At 44.7% G+C, this 18,675-nt stretch overlaps 1 pseudogene; it reads left to right on the top strand.

Moving 5' to 3' along the window:
- The window catches only part of LOC103691177 (histone H2A.Z pseudogene), a 42,177-nt pseudogene extending 28,455 nt beyond the window's left edge, over positions 1-13,722 (top strand).
- Positions 13,723-18,675: the final 4,953 nt, after the last annotated feature.

Raw genomic sequence — 18,675 nt, 5'->3', positions numbered from 1 at the left:
GCTAGGATGAAAAATAGACTTTTCTTACATCTTAATTTTCTAACTTTTACACGCTCTGTATATTTTGATCTTGATTGATTTGTTACCTACAATGGTAAGAACTATCTTCATGGTTTTGTTTTTGAAACTGGATCTTATTGTGCTAGGCTGGCACCAAACTTATATACAGCTGAAAATGACCTTGAACTATTGATCCCGAGGCCACTGCTTTGCATATGCTGGCCTTGCAGGTGTGCTGTTACCCCCAGTTTTATGCAGTGCCAGTGAACAAAACCATGAGTTTTTGGCAAGCTCTCTGCCAACTGAGCTACACTGCCATCACCATTCTCCTTTTAATATAATTCTGAGAAGAAGGTCCACCAAGATGGCCAGGAGAAGTCGCCTGGCCTGCAGAGCTGGCATGGCCCCAGCTGCATCTCAGCTCCTTCACCACTGGAAAAGAGACGTGGCCCAGGGTGATAGATAAAGGCACTTGGCGTGCAAGTCGGGTCACCTGAGTTTGACCCATGAAAGCTGCACAAAGGTAGAAGGGGAAAATAAAAGCTGACTTCACCAACTTGTCCTCTGACTTCCACGAGCACACCCAACACAGGTGTCATGCCTCAAGTGGAGGTGAGAAATTCAAGGTTATCTCAGCTACGTGTTGAGTTTGAAACTAGCTTGGGCTGTGTGATACTGTCTCAGAAAGAAAAAAAAACAGAGAGAAGAGCAGAGCAGTGCTGATGTAGTGGAAGAACCTTCCAGAACTCTAGTCAAAGTCTTTAACAGGCTTCAGTTCTTATAAGAGGCATACACTGAATAACAGTGAAATCCTTTGCTCACCCAACCGTAATCTCAGCTCTTGACGGTGTCTTCATTAGTTTTCTATCGCTGTGAAGAGACACCCTGGCCATGGCAACCCGATAAGAGGAAAGCATTTAATTGGGGCTGGCTATCAGTTTCAGAGGCTTAGTCCATTATCATCCTGGTGAGGAGAAAGGTGACAGGCAGGCAGGCATGGTGCTGAAGAGGTAGCTGAGAGTTTTACTTTTACATCCTGATCCTCCTCAGACAGCAGGCTGAGAGAGTGGGGGAGGGACAGAGGGAGGGTGAGGACTAGGTCTGGAGTAGAAAGCCTCAAAGCTCACTCCAAACAACACACCTCCTCCAACAGGGACACACAATTCTTAATTCTTCCAAACAGTTCACCAACTTGGGGGCTAAGCCTATGAGTCTATGGGGACCATTCTCATTCAAACCACTACAGCAGGTATGGACAGGAGAATCAACTAACCATGACTCAAAGGGGCTCACACACAGGCAGCCTACATGGGTTGGACCTAGGTCCTCTGCATCTGTGTTATAGTCGTGCAGCTTGATGCTCTTGTGGGAAACCTAACAGCAGGAGCAGGGGCTGTCTCTGACTCTTTGGGGACCCTTTTCCTCCTACTAGGTTGTCTCACCCAGCCTTGATAGGAGGGAGGTGCCTAATCTTACTGCAGCTTACTATGCCGTGTTTGCTTGATATTCCTGGGAGGCCTGCCCTTTTCTGAAGGGAAATGGAGGAGGAGAGCATGTGGGGTGGAGGATGGACTGGAAGGAGAGGAGGGAGGATATAATATATAAGAGAAGAAGAATTTGTTTAAAGAGTCCCTGTCTCAAAAAAATGGGGGAAGGAAATGGTGGGGATAGAAGGAAGGACAGAAGGGAGAAAGGGAGGGAAGGGAAGAAGAAATTCAAAGGAGTTTGATGAGAGACATGGGGGGGGGGAGAGAGAGAGAGAGAGAGAGAGAGAGAGAGAGAGAGAGAAAGAGAGAGAGAGAGAGAAGAGCCAGCAAGATGGCTCAGCAGAGAAAACTGCGTGCCACACCTGAGTTCAATTTCCAGAACACACGTAAAGGTGGAAGGAGGCTTCGCCTTCATAATCCACAGTTAGCCTATGACCTCTATACACATGCTATGCTACACACACACACACACACACACACACACACACACACACACGCATACATTATAAACACACAAAAATAATTTTAGTTAGTGATGAGAGGTGGCGAGAATAGACTGCCCTCCCTCTCCAGAGAAGATTGAGTCACATCTCAGAACTGGCCACATCTGAAGGACAGGACACACGTGGGAGGGTGGGGCCCAGATTACCCTTGCTTATTATGATCTCCTGGTCTGGGAAGCCGACAGGGCACCAGCTGCGGCTCACTTTACTCCCTGCTAGCAATGAGAGAATTATCATATGATATTCATGTCGGGTTTTATAAATAATTCATCTCTTTTTCTTCACTAAAGTAAAATAGCCTGAAGCTAGAATGTTTAAAAGAAATGTCAGTGCCTTATTCATGAAATAATAACGTGCCAGTTTGCAGTTTGCAAAAGTCCTGTGTTGAAAAGATGCCTCGTCCCAGGTCTATTTTTACCTGGAAAAGGCTTCGAATCTCCTTCCCTCGTTGGCACCTGATAAAGGCTGTGTTATGTTTTCTCCAAAAACGGGACTTTCCCAAATTGGTTACCTTTGCGCATGGAAATCTGAAAGGTGAGTGCAATTAGGCATATTTATGAAAGCTAAGCCCAAAATGCAAAAATAGCTTTTTTCTAACTCCATGAAAATAAATTATAAACAAAAGATAACAGAGTCTCTGGTCCAACCCAGCCAAGGGAAATGAGGCCACTGGTTGTTGATGTTTCATGAGTCCGTTTCTCAAGCCTGACCAGCACTAACCCCCTGCACAGGAAGAATGACTCCGGGTACCGGAAGTTACCGTGATACTTGTGAATTTCCTCTTCCCACCCAGTGTCATGCACTAGCTTTTAAACAAGAATTCTTCGTGCAATTCTCTATTATGATTTGTAAAACATCAAGAAGTGTTTGCCAAAATATATTAAAATGTGTTGGTGACTCTTCCCAGGACAAGGCGCTTCTGTGGAGATCAGAAAATCTCAGGCAAACCAGACCCATCTTGTCACTGTACAAAGCAGAGAGAATATGGGCTCCTGGAGCAAGGACAGGAAAGAAAATAGTAATGGTACTGTTTTATATGATGGAAACATTTAACAATATGGGTTGTCTGTTCAGAAAATTGGGTTTGGGTCAGGTATGGTGACATTACCTGTAATATCAGCACTGAGGAAGCTGAAGCAGGAAGATAGCATGTTTGAAGCTGGCATAAAGCTATACAGCAAGTCCAAAGGCCGGTCTGAGCATAGACGCATGATCCTGTCTTGAAAACTAAGGACTAGAGATGTAGACAAGTGCGGTGATAGAGTTCTTGTCTAATGTGCCCTGGCTTCTACCCACGCCACATTGAAAAGAAAAGTAGGTTATGGTTCTCAGTCAATGCAGTGACATGATTATTATTATTGTTGTTATTATTATTAATTATCTTATTATTTTATTTCTTATGTGCTTCGTCTTCATGTATATTTGTGCACCACGTACATTCAGTGCCTACAGAGGCCAGAAGAGGGTCTTGGATCTCCTGAAACTGGAGTCATAGACAGTTGTAAGCCTCCATTTGTGTGCTGGGAATCAAACCCAGGACCTGTCAAAAAGCAGCGTATGCTTTTAAGTGCTGAGCCATCTCTCCGGCCTCAGAACTATTTAAACCAAGCAATCTCTCAGAACGTGAACAGCATTTTAGACTCCTACCAAGTCGGCATCATTGCACTTAAAATTGCCTTATTATTATTTTGTCTGTTCCTAAAAATTCATCTTCCAAAGGATTGTATTTTTTAAACAAAAAAAAAAAAAAAAGTAGCCAGGCATGGTGGCATAGACCTTTAATCCCAGCACTTGGGAGGCAGAGGCAGGTAGATCTCTGAGTTCAAGGACAGCCTGGTCTACAGAGTGAGTCCCAGGACAGCTGGGGCCTCACAGAGAAACTCTGTCAAAAATAAAAAATAAAAAAAACCTGAGCTGAATGGTAGCACATGGCTGCATTCCCAGCAAGTGCTCCGAGACTGAGGTGGGACAGAGGGATCATTCATTGTAAACCAACTGGACTCCAAAACCCCGATCCAAAACAAAACAAAGCCAAACAGAACAGAACTGGAATTTGTGCACAGCTCCTTGTCACTCAAACTTACAACCCTAGAAGGCCATCAGGTCTCAGTTTTGTGCCATTTTTATCAACTTATTGTGGTTGGGCAGAAGTTTTCAATGGAGCCTTCTATCTGCCCCCTCGTGCCCCCCATCCCCTTTCCCCGGCCTCTTTTCTACTGGCCCATTTTACATCTGGTTAGTATTGTCAAACCATGGAAACAGCCAGCTATGGCCAAAGAGAAATATTTCTTTCAGTTTCTCAAGTGTCTCCTAGGAGAGCTGCAGACAGCTGGTGATGACATAATGTTGGCTGACAAGAGCCTTCTTGGCCAACGGAACCACAGCAATGGCTGCCCACCCACAGGGCAGCTCTTCAGGGGACTTCCGCAGGGCACAAAGTCCTAAGGTTCACAACGCAGTGAGGGCCTGGCCTCTGAGTGAGGGGCCCACCATCTGTCCACAGCTCCTTTCACAGCTCTGTGTTTTTCTCACACACATCAAAGTTGTTTCCGAGTGAGAGGCGAGGACCAGCTGGGCAGAATTAGGCTGCAGCCTGCTTTCTCCCCAGAAAAGCTGAGGGTGAGGAGCAGGGCAGTTCAGCCTCCAGATGGCTTGGTGTTTAATTAACATTGACAGCAGCTCGGACCCCAACTTGCCCACGTAAATGCACCAGCTGTTGTGTCTGTGCTCCAGGTTCCAAGTGGGAGTCACCCCAGGTACAGAAACATCTCCATACCCCTTTCAGCTGCAACTCCCACACAGCATCATCAGCCTGGCAGCCACACCAAACTAGACTACACCATTGCATGGATTCGAGCCTGATTCCCAAGCAGAGCTTAGACCTCGGAAGGATGGAGGCAACATGGGAAAGATAGACTGAGATATCCCTGGTAAGTAGCTCTCCCGTTGCCCACGGTGTGGATGTCAAAGCTGGAGCCCCCTAAGGGTGCATTCTTGCCTCTGTCAGGCGCCATTGGGTACCCAAAAGGCACCGCCCAGCATTTCTGCACATTTTATTTTGCTTGTTCCCCTCTACCCTTGGGAGCATGCCACCCTGCTACAGTCCACTCCTCTCCTCGTCGGTTTCTCTCCATTTTCACCTGAATTGGATTGTTTTAAGAGAAAAAAAATCTCCACTCCAACTTTGCACGTCTTCTACCTTGCTGTCAACATTCCTGTCCACTCCTTCCCTAAGCTTTTCAGGTGGTATTTGGAGATAGCATGGCGTCTTGCCAGGGCCTTCTTGGCCCCCTGATAGCTAGAATAGCTCTCTCTGGACTTTTCCACCATCTCCGACAACCTCTCCATCTGGGCTTCAGAATAGCCTCCTCTAGGGCTTTATCTTGGTCCCCAGGAGTTCTTGCCTAGACTCTCTCACTCTGTCCTGCACCCTATATTTTCAACCATGGCTTTCTTTCAAGTGACTCTCTCATTTTACCCCAGGATCTTCTTCAGGCACTCCTGGTTGCAATAAGCTTCTGCATCATAACACCCCAATCCACACTGCGATAGCACAGGACAGCATCGCAATGATACAAAGGGTATTATTATGGCACAGAAGATCATTGTGATGGTACAGCTCGGTATTATGTTGTCACAGTTCAACATCCTGGTGGCACAATGAAGGACTGTGGTAGCATAACACAACACTGTGACCTCACCATTCAATATTGTGACGATACAACAGAGCATTGTCACAATTGTGACTTCACAATGCAACACAGTGATCTCATAATCTAGCAACGAGATGTCACAATGCTACATTGTGATGTCATAACTCAGAATTATGATGACAAACAGACGTACTGTGACAGCACAATTCAGCATGGCGATACAATGGAGCTATGTGGTGTCAAAATGGAATTTTGTGATGTCATGATGAGCACTGAGGTAGCACAAAGAGCATTGTCATATCACAGTAAGGCATTGTGGTGGTACATTACATCATCTTGATGTCACAATTCAGAATTGAGCTGGAAGAGTGGAGCGTTATGATGTCACATAGTGATGTCATGCTATTGTTAAGATATCACAGTGCCTTGATGTGATGGCACAAGGGAACTTTGTGATGTCACAATGTCTCATTATGATGTCACAGTGAAACATGATGTCATAATTCAGCATGGTGGTAACATAATGTTGTATTAGGAAGTCTCAAGAGAATATCGTGTTGTCACAGTACAGCATTGTGATGCTTCAATGCAAACCCATGATTTCACAGTACAACATCGTGATGCCACAATGCAGTTTTTAATAACACCTGAGAGCCATGTGGTGTCACAATTCATCACTGTGTTGGCACAATTGAACATTGTGATGGCACACTTTAACATTGTGAGGGCACCATGGAACATTCAAATGTCACAATGAAGCATTGTGATGAAACGAGGAAGCATTGGGATGTCACCACTCAATACTTTAGTGAATTAATGGAACACTGTAATATCATCTAGTGTAAGAAGTGGGTTGAGTGATGCTCTGCTCTGTGAGTACAGCACTTTGTCACTAGGAGTCACTTTACTACTATTGCTAATGACTGATTTCACAGTGCTGAAAGGTACTATGCTAAATTACTAAACAAAGAAATTATCAACCTTACTCAGCTGGGAACCCTATCAGCTACAGTTACAAACAGCCTTGTAAGACACACCTATAATAATGGGTGCAATAATGGGTATATCAAATCCTGATGCCTAACCCAGACCAATTCATTCAAATCTTCGTTGATGGAGCCCTGCACTGGCACACTTAAATGTTATGGAATTGACCACTTGCTTTCTGATTGGATCTAACGTCCAGCCCACAAAATGGAATCCATGCCTTGCACTGTTAATAGGGACACAAACTCATGATTAGGTAGATTATGGGCCCTAGGGGAGAACTTAACTGCTTTTATTCTCCTACATGGTCCTAGCATTAAACCAGCCCCTAATGACATCATTGTACCCACAGATTAGCACAGTTTTCAGTCTGCATCAGAGAAGCTACTATTTACAGCTGATTGACACAGAGACTCACAGCTGGTCAACATGCAGAGAACAAGAGACTGTGGAGTGCCAGCCCTAAAGCAAACCCCTATATCATACATAGTTCTCCCCTATATCATACATAGTCCTCCCCCTATATCATACATAGTCCTCCTTCTATATCATACATAGTCTTCCCCTTTATCATACATAGTCCTCTCCCTATATCATACATAGTCCTCCCCCTCCCCCAAGGCTCAGAGATCATCACAAAGGAGGAAGCAGAATATTAAAAGCCAGAAGCAGATGATTACAGGGAAACTGTTTTCTGAACATAGCAGGACAACTGAATTGAAGTCACAGTGGTTGTAAAAATCATGCACAAGATTTTTGCAAGATCAAGCCAGACAAAATTGTAGCATGGGAGATGGAGGCGGTCAAGATGCTGTCCCACACGGAGCTGAAAAGCTATAATGGGTGCTGGAAGAAGCTGAGTCAGCTTTCTTTAAGGTTGTTGCCCTGGGAGGCCACCGGTGCTGCAGTAGATGATCCTACGCTCATCCATGTGCATACTGACACCACCAAGTGGGCTCAGTGGGTTTTAAGAAAAAAACTTGGACTGGAGAGATTGCTCAGTGGTTATAAGCACTGGCTGCTCTTCCAGAGACCCAGGATCAATTCCCAGCACCCACATGGCAGCTCATACCTGTTTATAATTCTAGTTCCAGGGTTTCTGACACCCCCACACAGACAAACATGCAGGCAAAACACTAATGATCAAAAAATAAATTATATGTATATTATATAGTATATATACATAAAGATTAAGTAATAATATGAAGGGAATAGTCATGGGTAGGAGAGAATTGGAGGTGAGGGAATGGAGAATGGACTCGATCAGAGCACGCTATATACACATATAAATTCTCAAACCATAAAAAAAATCTAAAAAAAAATGATTCCAGACAAATGGAATAACCTACTAGTATCACATCCTGTTTCTTTAGAATTAGCATCTCCCTGATAAGACGGGCAAGCAGGAACTCCGCCCTGGGCATCCTCAGGTCTCTGCTGCTATGTGTCAGCATATCCGTGTGGAGATTTGCTGACTCTGCTGCCACGGGAGGGCTGGGGTCACGACTCACAGCCTATTCCTCCAGCTCTGTGATCCTGGGCAACCTTCATTTATGCATTTACTTATTTATCATCAGAATAATTCAAGGTAATCATCTGGCTGTGTGTAAGCCTCTGTCTCTTCCTTTATAGAACAGAAGCAAATCAGTGAAGAAGAAGCCACAGTGGAGAACAAACACGGGCAGTGGTTAAGATAATGCTTCACATCTAGCAAGCGTTCAGTGGATTTTCTATACAGTTAGCCCAGAACATTCGATTGAGGTTGGGTCCCCTCTCTCCTCTCTCTTCCATAAATAAATTAATTTAGGTCTCTTAAATGTAATTATACCACAGAAAAGCATCTCTTGGGCAGGAGTGGACCACCTAGGTTACACATTAGAATCCCCCTGGGGAGCTTTTACAAACCCTGGTGCCCAACCCCAGACCAATTAACTCAAATCTTCCTTGATGGAGCTGTGCATCAGCACACTTAAATAGCTCCCCTGGTGACTCTAATAGGCAACCAGGTTGAGAACTTCTGCCTCTGGGCACTGGGTTTGTTGCTCTTTAATTGTGGTCTTTCCAAGTAGTTATCCCAAATCTAGCTGTTGTCAACATTAAAGTGTTGAAGTCCCCTACCTCTCCTTTCAATGTTCGTCTTCGAGGCAAGAGCTGGAGAAATCTCAGTGCACTTGAGAGAGCAAAATTGCCTCTCTACTTAACCATTCCTGCTCCAAACCTCCATCTCCAGCAGCCTTAACACCTGGCTCTCACTGATCCAGGCCCTTCAGGAGCTTCACCGTTTAAATGTAGAGAAGTGTAAGAGGTCACTTCCCTGGATCATCTTTAAGAAAATACTGTTTTCTAGCCAGTCCTTAATTTAGGGTGCACAGATTCCTGGGGTTCTCGGGGAGTCTCAGTTCTGTACAAAAATTTTATTTACATGTTTGGGGTTTTTTTAATATTTAAGTCAGGAATGGTAAAACATACCTATAATCTCAGCACTTGGGAGGCTGAGGCAGGAGGATTGCTTTGAGTTCAAGACTAACCTGGGCTATTAGTGAGTTTCCTGTCTCATGTGGAGGAGGACTGATTGTGAAGATGGCTTACTTACTACCCTTTGGTAATTAAGAATTGTGCAAACACACAGACCCTAGTTTGAATCCCCAATATCTATATCAAAAGTTGAACATGGCTACAAATGCGTGTAACCCCAGGAGCATTAGAAGGCAGACTCAGGTAAATCCTATAAGTTTACTGGCCAGGTAGCCTAACAAAAATGCCAAGCTTACAGTCCAATGAAAGATTCTCAAGGGATTAAGATAGAGAACTACAAGGGGTGGGGATTTAGCTCAGTGGTAGAGCGCTTGCCTAGGAAGCGCAAGGCCTTGGGTTCAGTCCCCAGCTCCGGAAAAAAAGAGCCAAAAAAAAAAAAAAAAAAGATAGAGAACTACAGAAGATACCCAATGTCCTCCTGGCCTCTACATGTGCACACATGGCCATAACTACCCACACACATATGTACATGCACTACATACATAATATATGCAACACACACATATGCAAAGAACCCTAAAATAAGTAAAATGTGGGTGTGTAAACTGATAACATGACTACTCCATGGTATGGTTAAGGGAAAAGGGTTTTTTGTTTTGTTGTTTTGTTTTGATTTTTGTTCTTATGGGTTGGGCGGGGGTGTATGTTCATTTTTGAGACAGAATTTGTCTGTGTAGCCCTAGCGTCCTGGAACTCACCCTGTAGACCAGGCTGGCCTTGAACTCAGAGATCTGCCTGCCTCTGCCTCCCGAGTGCTGGGATTAAAGGTGTGCCTGACAAGGGGAAAGTGGTTTTTGTGAAGAGTCCAGAGCAAAGAGAGAAAGAACTAGACTAAACAGGGCCTGAAGATTGGACCCAGCCAGGGCTATCTATGAAACAGAGGGAAATAGCAAAATTTTATTAGATAGAAAATAAAGAAAGTTTGGTGAGAGAAATGGAAGCAAAGAGGGAGAGCTGGAGAGAACCAGCAAGAGTAGCAGGGTTATAAGGAGAGGTGTAGCTGGTGGGAGGGGAACCACTGAGCTGGAGGGAATTTAGGGGAGGGGAGGAGTGAGAAGGGTTAGGACACTAGCATGGACTTTGAAATGTGGAACAGTGACTTGTGACATGGAGGGAGCCTGGAAGCCAGTATGAGCTTTGATGTGTTAGTGGATACCACAAGAAACCATATGTCCCTTCTGCCAGAGGTAAGAGAAATGACTCCTTTTGGAAGATGGGAACCAATGTCACAAATTCCTGAGCATTGAACACTGGCATTTATCTAACAATCAGAAATCTTCCTATAATCCAGGTTGCTCTCATCTCAGGATATTTGGACAGCCTTTTGGGATTTGGAGAATTGGCATTTCCTGTGAACCTGACAGTGGTTACTGTTGTTCAACATCTGGCTATCCTTTTGTAAGAGACCAACGCCCTGTAAGATTTTAATGCTTGTATTTGTTTCTGGAAAAGTGACATCGTGAATGTATATAGACTCTGGAATAGTACCCAGAGGACCAAGAGGGGAAGAAAGTCTCTCCCCACCAAGGCACAAGGGAAGGAAAGCAAAACAACACTTGAAATGGAGTAGTGGCTACTGTGAAATTGGCTGCAGATGCTGTGAGCATCCTGTCTACAGAGAACAGATTTTAGCAGTTCATTAGGGATGAGTAGTAAATACTCATTTAGGGCATTTTCCTTTCCCATTCTAGAAGGTAGACTGGCACTATTTCAAGTAGATTTTAATAAGGCTATAATGTTAGCAATAAATTTAAGGGAATGTGAGCACACTACTAATTTACCAAGGAACACCTCATTAAAATCAATAATTAGAAATTGTTTAGTGTCCAAACTTGGGTCATTTACCAATGCAGCCTTGGCATTATCAATACCATCTGTGCTTCCTCCTTAGGAGAAGGGGCAGTGCCCTGGGTACTTTTCCTGTTGCTATGATAAAATACTCCAACAGAAGCAACTTGATAGGAAAAAGCTTTCTTGGCTCACAATCTCAAGTTGAAATCCACTGTTGCGGGGGAATCAAAATGGCAGGAAGTTGAGGCATCTGGTCACGTCACATCCACAGTGGAGAGCAACATCCATGCATTCTCCGCTCAGCTCCTTCCTCTTCAGTTAGGCCAGGGCCCAGCCCATGCAGCCTGATTAAGAAAATAAATCCCTCACCGGCGCACCCATAAGCCAACCTAATCCAGACAGTTCCTCACTGAGACTCCCTTCCCAGGCAATGAATGTGTCAAGTCGCCAAATAAAAGTGGCCCTCATCCATGGGATTCCCAAGGGTAATTTTTTTAATCAAAATACACACATAAACATAGATCTGAACCCGAGGCTGCATCCTTCCACGACTAAGGCATTGCGAGTGGTAACTGTCAGTACAGCCTCATCATAAATCCCATCATAATGATGTTGCTTATTAAGATGTTGGACCTATGTGCTTCCCCTTGCTTCTCATTGAAGTTTGCTTTGGGTTTTATAGGTGCAAAAGAGCCATAAGCATAAATAGTTTATGCCTAATTTTATTTTATTCCTAGTTACAAGATAATAAAAATAATTCTCCTCACTGCTATCGGTTCCGGATCATGTAGCAGGCATGTCCAACATTTTGATACTGTGACACAACATGATATCGTCTACAAAGTTCACACTTGAAGACTGCATAGTCCAGTTACACACACACACACACACACACACACACACACACCTACCTCCTGGTGTGTTAAGTTTACAATTTTGGAACCACATCTGACCTAGTGTGGACTGCATATGTGACCTGTTACTGGTGGCCTCTGACTTGATGGCTGTCTCCAGGTTCTTGGTGTCTTAGTCAAAGAACTTACAAAGGACATACTAAGTAGTTAACTAGCAGAGAATGTATTCAGAAGCAGTGAGAAAGTGCAATGTGGATACACTTGAAGGGAGCAGCTTGTCCCTAAAAGATGCTCTCGGAACACCTGGTGACCGCCCTGGCTTCCTTCAGTGGGCCCGGGAGGAGGAGTTAGTTGCTGGGGGTAGACTGCAAGTGGTTTTCTGTTTTGATTATCTTGCCGTACCTGATTTTTTTTTCATTTTTAATTTTTATTTATTTCACATGTGTGAATGTTTTACCTGTTTGTGCACCAAATACATGCCCGGTGCATGTGGAGGTCAGAAAAGGGTGACTGACCCCTCCCCAAAACTGGACCTACAGGTGGCCGTGAGCTGCCATGGTGCTAGGAATCAGAGCACCAGGTTCCTCTGGAAGAGCAGCCAGGGCCCAAGTCATTAACCAACATCCCTGCCCTCTTCCACATGTGCCTCCCAGCCCTGGTTCCTTACTCTGAACCCTGGGCTCCCTGTGCTTCTCGCACTGTGTGACCAAGACTCAGGCAGAAGATGAAGCCACCAACACAATTTGGGTCAGACCTGACCACTCTTCTGCCCTGGAAACTGTCTTCCTTGGACACTTAACTTTGAAGGCCTCCTTTTCCTTGATGGAAACAAGAGAGATTATCTTAAGAGGACTTAAAATGCTGTGACATCAGAAAGACGTGCAATGTCACAAGGCATGGCACACCAATCTGTGTGTGTGTGTGTGTGTGTGTGTGTGTGTGTGTGTGTGTACACGTTAGCTGGTCATGTATATAAGCAATTGTGTATATGTGGAGGCCTTAGATAAATAGTGGGTATCTTCCTCTTTTACTATGGCTGTCATGGAGTTTGAATTAAGGTACAACGGAGGAGCTGGCCCAGGGATCTCTCCGCCTGGCTTCTCCTCTTCCTCACTTGTCCAAGCCTAAGCACAGCAGAGATGGCTGGCAGTAAGGCTAAAGGATTCGAGAAAAGCCAAGACAAAGGCAGTTTCCCACTCACAGCGAGCTGGCTTGCAGTTCCCTGTGGGCTGTATTCATCAGCGCCTAAAATTTAGGAAAACCAGCCATGGACGTGTAGGCGCAACTGCTGCTGTGTACAGTGCAGCCGTCCTGGAGTACCACACCTCACCGCAGAGGGTGCTTGAGTTGGCAGGAAATATATCCAATGCCTTAAAGGTAAAGGCCATTACCCCTCATCCTTTGCACCTGGATACACATGGAGATGAAGAACCGACCCGGACTCTCCGATCAAGGCTACCATTGCTGGTGGCGGTGTCAGCCCACACAGTCACAAATTGCAGATCAGGAAGAAAGGACAACAGAAGACTGTCTAAGGATGCCTGGATTCCTTATTATCTCAGGACTCTATTCTTAGTGGCTGTCCAGTGTTGGTGTTTCCAGTGAACTGTATCTCAATTTTGCCTTTTTGTAATTCTATTTGAGCAAGATGGAGGCTTAATTAGTCTTCGAACCGACCAAATTTCTGCATTCTAGTCCTAACCATATTTAAGTGTACCTGTGACTTTCAAAGAAGATATGGATTCTGAAGTAGTGGCTTTTGATGGAATTGACTTTTTAAAAAAAAAAAAAAACCTGTTTGGATTAATTGTGATGCAAAAGTTATAGTAACAAACATTTGGTTTTGTACAGACATCACTTCCAGTCTGGTGGATAAATTCAATAAAGGTCATATCCTGCACCCCCAAAAAAATACTGCTGTCATAAACACCATAATGAAAACTAACTTAAGAACTCAACTCCTAGGTCACATTCCATCTCTGAGAGAAACCAGAGCAGGAACCTGGAGGCGGGAGCCAAAGCAGAGGCCAGGAAGGAGTGCTGCTTCCTGCCTTGCTCCCCATGGCTTGCTCAACTTGCTCTCTTATACAACCCAGGCCGCCCTGCCCTGGAGTGGCATTTATCACAGTGGACTGCAGTGACCTCCTATGCACACCAATCACTAACCAAGAAAATGCCCACACAGCCTTGCCTACAGCACAGTCTCAGACACATTTTCTCCACTGAGGTTTCCTTTCCCCAAACAATCCAAGCTTATATCAAGTTGACACACTTCCTCCATTGCTCTCCAACTGAAAAATAAGAATTTGAGACAAGGCCTCTCACTGAATCGGGAACTCTTTGATTCTGCTAGGCTATCTGGCCAGCAAGTCCTAGGGGTTCTCCTGTCCCTGCTTCCCTGTGCTGGCACTACAGTAACCTGGCTTTTTGAACTGGCTTCTTAGGTCCTCACCTCTCAAAGCAAGAGCACTACCAACACAACCATCCCCTGCCTTTCCACTCCTTTCTCAAGAAGAGCTCCTTGACTACAAAGGGGAATGGATTTTTTTTTAAGATTTATTTATTTTATGTGTGTTAGTACACTGTAGCTGTCTTCAGATACATCAGAAGAGAGCATCAGATCTTATTACAGATGGTTGTGAGCCACCGTGTAGTTGCTGGGAATTGAACTCAGGAGCTCTGGAAGAGCTGCTAACCACTGGACCATCTCTGCAGCCTGGGAACGGACTTCTTGTTTTGTTTGTTTTTTTTATATTTAAGATCAGCCCATAATCTGATTTCAGCTGTTTTTTTTTCTAAGTTCTCCTGACTTGATAATAAGGATCAGAGGTGAGAAACAGACGCCTTCCTCACATTTTCGAACACTGTTGAAGCCCTGATTTAAATCCCAGCATCACTAACCACCAGGGCTGCTGCCTATATGAATATTCTGGACTGTTACCCCAATCTTTCCAGAAGCAACAACTGATTCCCCTCATGGATCATCCTGCACCCTCCACCCCCCGCACACACACACACACACACACACACACACACACACACACACACACACACACAGCTTTCTTGGCCTCTCTGATACTGCCCCTATTGCCCTCAGTCAGCAGAGGTTTGATGTAACCAGGATACTCCTTCCTCTCCCACATTTTCAGTACACAATATCCTTTGCTCCGTGCACAGCGCATGTTTCCAACTGCTCCCGCAGCCTGCTGGTGGCAGCTGCAAGGACTGGCCCCTGGACCTGCTCATTTTTTTTCTGCAAAGCTGTTTGTTTCAGAAATACGTCAGTCTACAAAGTTTGAATTTAATGAAATCAAGTTCTTTTTATAAATGTATTTATTCATTATTCTCATGTATATGCCTGAGTGAGTTTATGCATATTCTGTGTGTGTTCGAGCCAGTGAAGGCCAGGTGAGGGCATTGGATCGCCTGGGACTGAGTTACAGGCAGCGGTGAGCCACCCGTGGTGTGGGTGTTGGAAACAGAACCAACCCATGCCCTCTGCAAGAATAGTATCTTAGTCACTGAAGCATCTCTCTCCCTCTCTCTCAGTGTGTGCATACGTCTGTCTAGCTTTCTTTTCTTTCCTTCACCCCCTTCCTTCCTTCCTTTCCTTTCTTTTCTTTCTTCTTTCTTTTCTTTGGCAGGGTCTCATGTAGCCCAGACTTGCCTTGGGGTCACTATGTAACAAAGGTTGATTTTGAACTTCTGATGTTCATGCACTAAAAAGTCTGCTTCATACAGTCCTAGGGATTAAAAACAGAGCCTCCTGCATGCCAGACCAGCACCCTACCAACTGTGCTAGATCCCAGCCCTGTGAAGTCTGTCTTGAACGGAGGACTAGAGGGAGCTTCTCTGAGGAACTTGGACTGATGGGCAGAGGCAGAGAGCCCTTGAATGCCCCTGTTGCTCCCAGGCAGAGACAAGAAACCACCCCTCAACCCCCTGCTTTGGGGTTAAGGAAGATGTTGTGCATGGCAGAGCTCTGGAGATAGGAGTTTCTGCACTGGCTCCAGCAAGCCAAAATTAAACATTCATTTTTTTTATTTTTAACTTTAATAAGGTGTGAATAATTACTTCAAACACACACATCTGGCCTGCTTGTTTACCCATGTGAAGCTAATCAAAGTAAGGCTGATGCCAGAAACTGAGGTGGGAAGGTTTAGTAGACAGTGTTTGCCGAATCCTTCTTCAGCAAGATCAGCCTCAAAAGAGGGAAGAAGGTTCTGCTCTCTGACTTTCCCAATGATGAGAGGACCCTTGAATTCTGGGGAGAAGGCAGCCCCCCAGCCTTAGCTCCTAGTTCCTGGATCCCACGCAACCCCAGGTAATGTAGGGTTTGGAGTCACCTGTTCCAGGTTCTTGACCTCTTATCCAAAGAACTGAAAACAAGAAAATATATACATATACATATACATATACAAATACATATACAAATACAAATACATATACATATACATATACATATACATATACATATACATATACATATACATATACATATACATATATATTGCAAAATTAGAAAGAGAACTTCATTCAAAGCAAATGGATAAAACTGTCAAGGTCGACAGTAGGACACATAAATGGGTCACAAGCTGGAGTCTCTTTAATGGGATCTAAAAGAATGAGGAGATGGCTGTAAGTTAAATGATCTGGGTGGTTTTCTGTTTTGATTGATGGGTTAGGGCACATGAGTTTTCCCTACTGCACATATCCTTCCCCATGATGCATTTGACACCAGAGGAGGGCCTCCGATCCATTCCAGATGGTGTGAGCCACCACCTGGTTGCTGGGAATTGAACTCCGGACCTCTGGAAGAGCAATCAGTGCTCTTAACCACTGAGCCATCTCTCCAGCCCCAATGAAATGCACCTTTAATCCCAGCATCTAGCATCAGCATCTCCCTTCTAATGCTACACATATAGCCCAGAGTGATAATTCTTATCTTGGCTATGGTGCCCAGTTGTTTGGCCAAACAATGTCGGTAGTCCAGTGGAAAGATTTGTCAGGTGAGATTAACATTAAGTCAGTAGAATGTTTGTGTGCAATGGTGATGGTGGTGGTGGTGGTGGTGGTGGTGAACTCAAACTCCCTATGTACCTGTGGAAGACCCTGAGCTCCTGCTCCTCTTTCCTCCACTTCTCAGACACCAGCACTCACTTTTAAAACTGTCACAGGGCTGGAGAGATGGCTCAGCGGTTAAGAGCACCAACTGCTCTTCCAGAGGTCCTGAGTTCAATTCCCAGCAACCACATGGTGGCTCACAAACATCTGTAAAGAGATCCGATGCCCTCTTCTGGTGTATCTGAAGACAGCTACAGTGTACTTATATATAATAAATGAATAAATCTTTTAAAAAGGAAGAAAGAAAGAAAGAAAGAAAGAAAGAAAGAAAGAAAGGAAGAAAGGAAGAAAGGAAGAAAGAAAGAAAGAAAGGGAAGTGACCCTTTCTTTAAAAAAAAAAAAAACTGTCACGGCCATTCATGCTTTACCCCCACACTGTGAGAAGAAAAGGACCACTGGGGTTTCTCTTTTTTTTTTTTTTTTTGGTTCTTTTTTTTTCGGAGCTGGTGACCGAACCCAGGGCCTTGCGCTTCCTAGGTAAGCGCTCTACCACTGAGCTAAATCCCCAGCCCCCTCACTGGGGTTTCTTGAATGTCAGCCTAGGTCCAGGTTCAGGGAGAGACCCTGGCCCAAAGGAGTAAGGTGGAGACTGATAGACCAGGTCTCCTGACAGCCCCTCTGGTCTACCACACGTGCACATAAGCACATTCACCATACACAGCACACAGAAGGTGGAGGGGCACAGCCATGGGGCAGTTTTCCTTCTTGACTTAGATCAAGAAAGGTTAGTGTGCTAATCCTCCCACCAAGTGTCAGTGTGCTGGTGGGCCCTTCCTTCCTCGCACGCACACTGAAATACTAGCAAAGTGGATCATCAACAGTAATTACAGATTTTCTGGGGATGTGATTTCACAGCTCTCATTTTCAGAAAATCTCATAGTTTTGCTCTATTTGTGTGAGAGCCTGTATATAGTAACAACTAAGTAATAAAAGCCGTCTTCGAAAGCTATCCTTGTTCTTTGATGTGACTGCCGGGATTTTTCTCGCAGCTGATGACTAAGGTTTTAAAGGCTCACACAACTTGGGCGGATTTTCTGCTCCCTGTGGTACTGGGTGACTGACTTCATAGTCCCCCTTGGTTACACTGCCTGATAGAATACTGATGGACACAGTTCCCCACTGCTCTTGTCCCTTGATGTGGCTGAAGGAGACGCTGTTGGAAATGGAGTTAGATTCCCTATGGTAGCTACTCTACTTCTCTGATTTCAGCACACAGACAGACAGACAGACAGACAGACAGACAGACACACACACACACACACACACACACACACACACCATGATCCTAAACTAGGATCATATACATGAACCATTTAGTATGTACATGAACTCCTGAAGTGAATGTAAACTGAGCCTATATACCCAGCATTTGAGAAGCTGAGGCAGAAGGATCTCTGGTGTAAGGTCAGCTTCACAACACACTGCAACCCTTGTCTCAAATACGTGAATTGAATTTAAAAGTAATAGATTAGGGATACACTCCTGAGGCCCCACTTCTCCCTGAGTAACTAAAAGGACCTCTGGGACTTCCTGAATGCACATAGGCACATGTACCATACACAGCACACAGAAGGTGGGTAGTGGGCCTTGGGGAGAGGAGACATTTTCTTCAGTGGTGGGGCCACTGGTCTGTATCTAGCAGGCTCTTTTGCCTAAGCTCTCACCCATATTCATGTAAGCAAGCCTTATAAAATTCAATAGGTCATCAGAAAAAAGCTGAGAAAGTAGCTAGGAAGAAGAG

This window comes from Rattus norvegicus, chromosome 1, assembly GCF_036323735.1.
Source record: "Rattus norvegicus strain BN/NHsdMcwi chromosome 1, GRCr8, whole genome shotgun sequence".
NCBI lineage: Eukaryota > Metazoa > Chordata > Mammalia > Rodentia > Muridae > Rattus > Rattus norvegicus.
The sequence above is the reverse complement of the archived record's forward strand: the minus strand, read 5'-3'. Positions and strand labels throughout refer to the sequence as shown.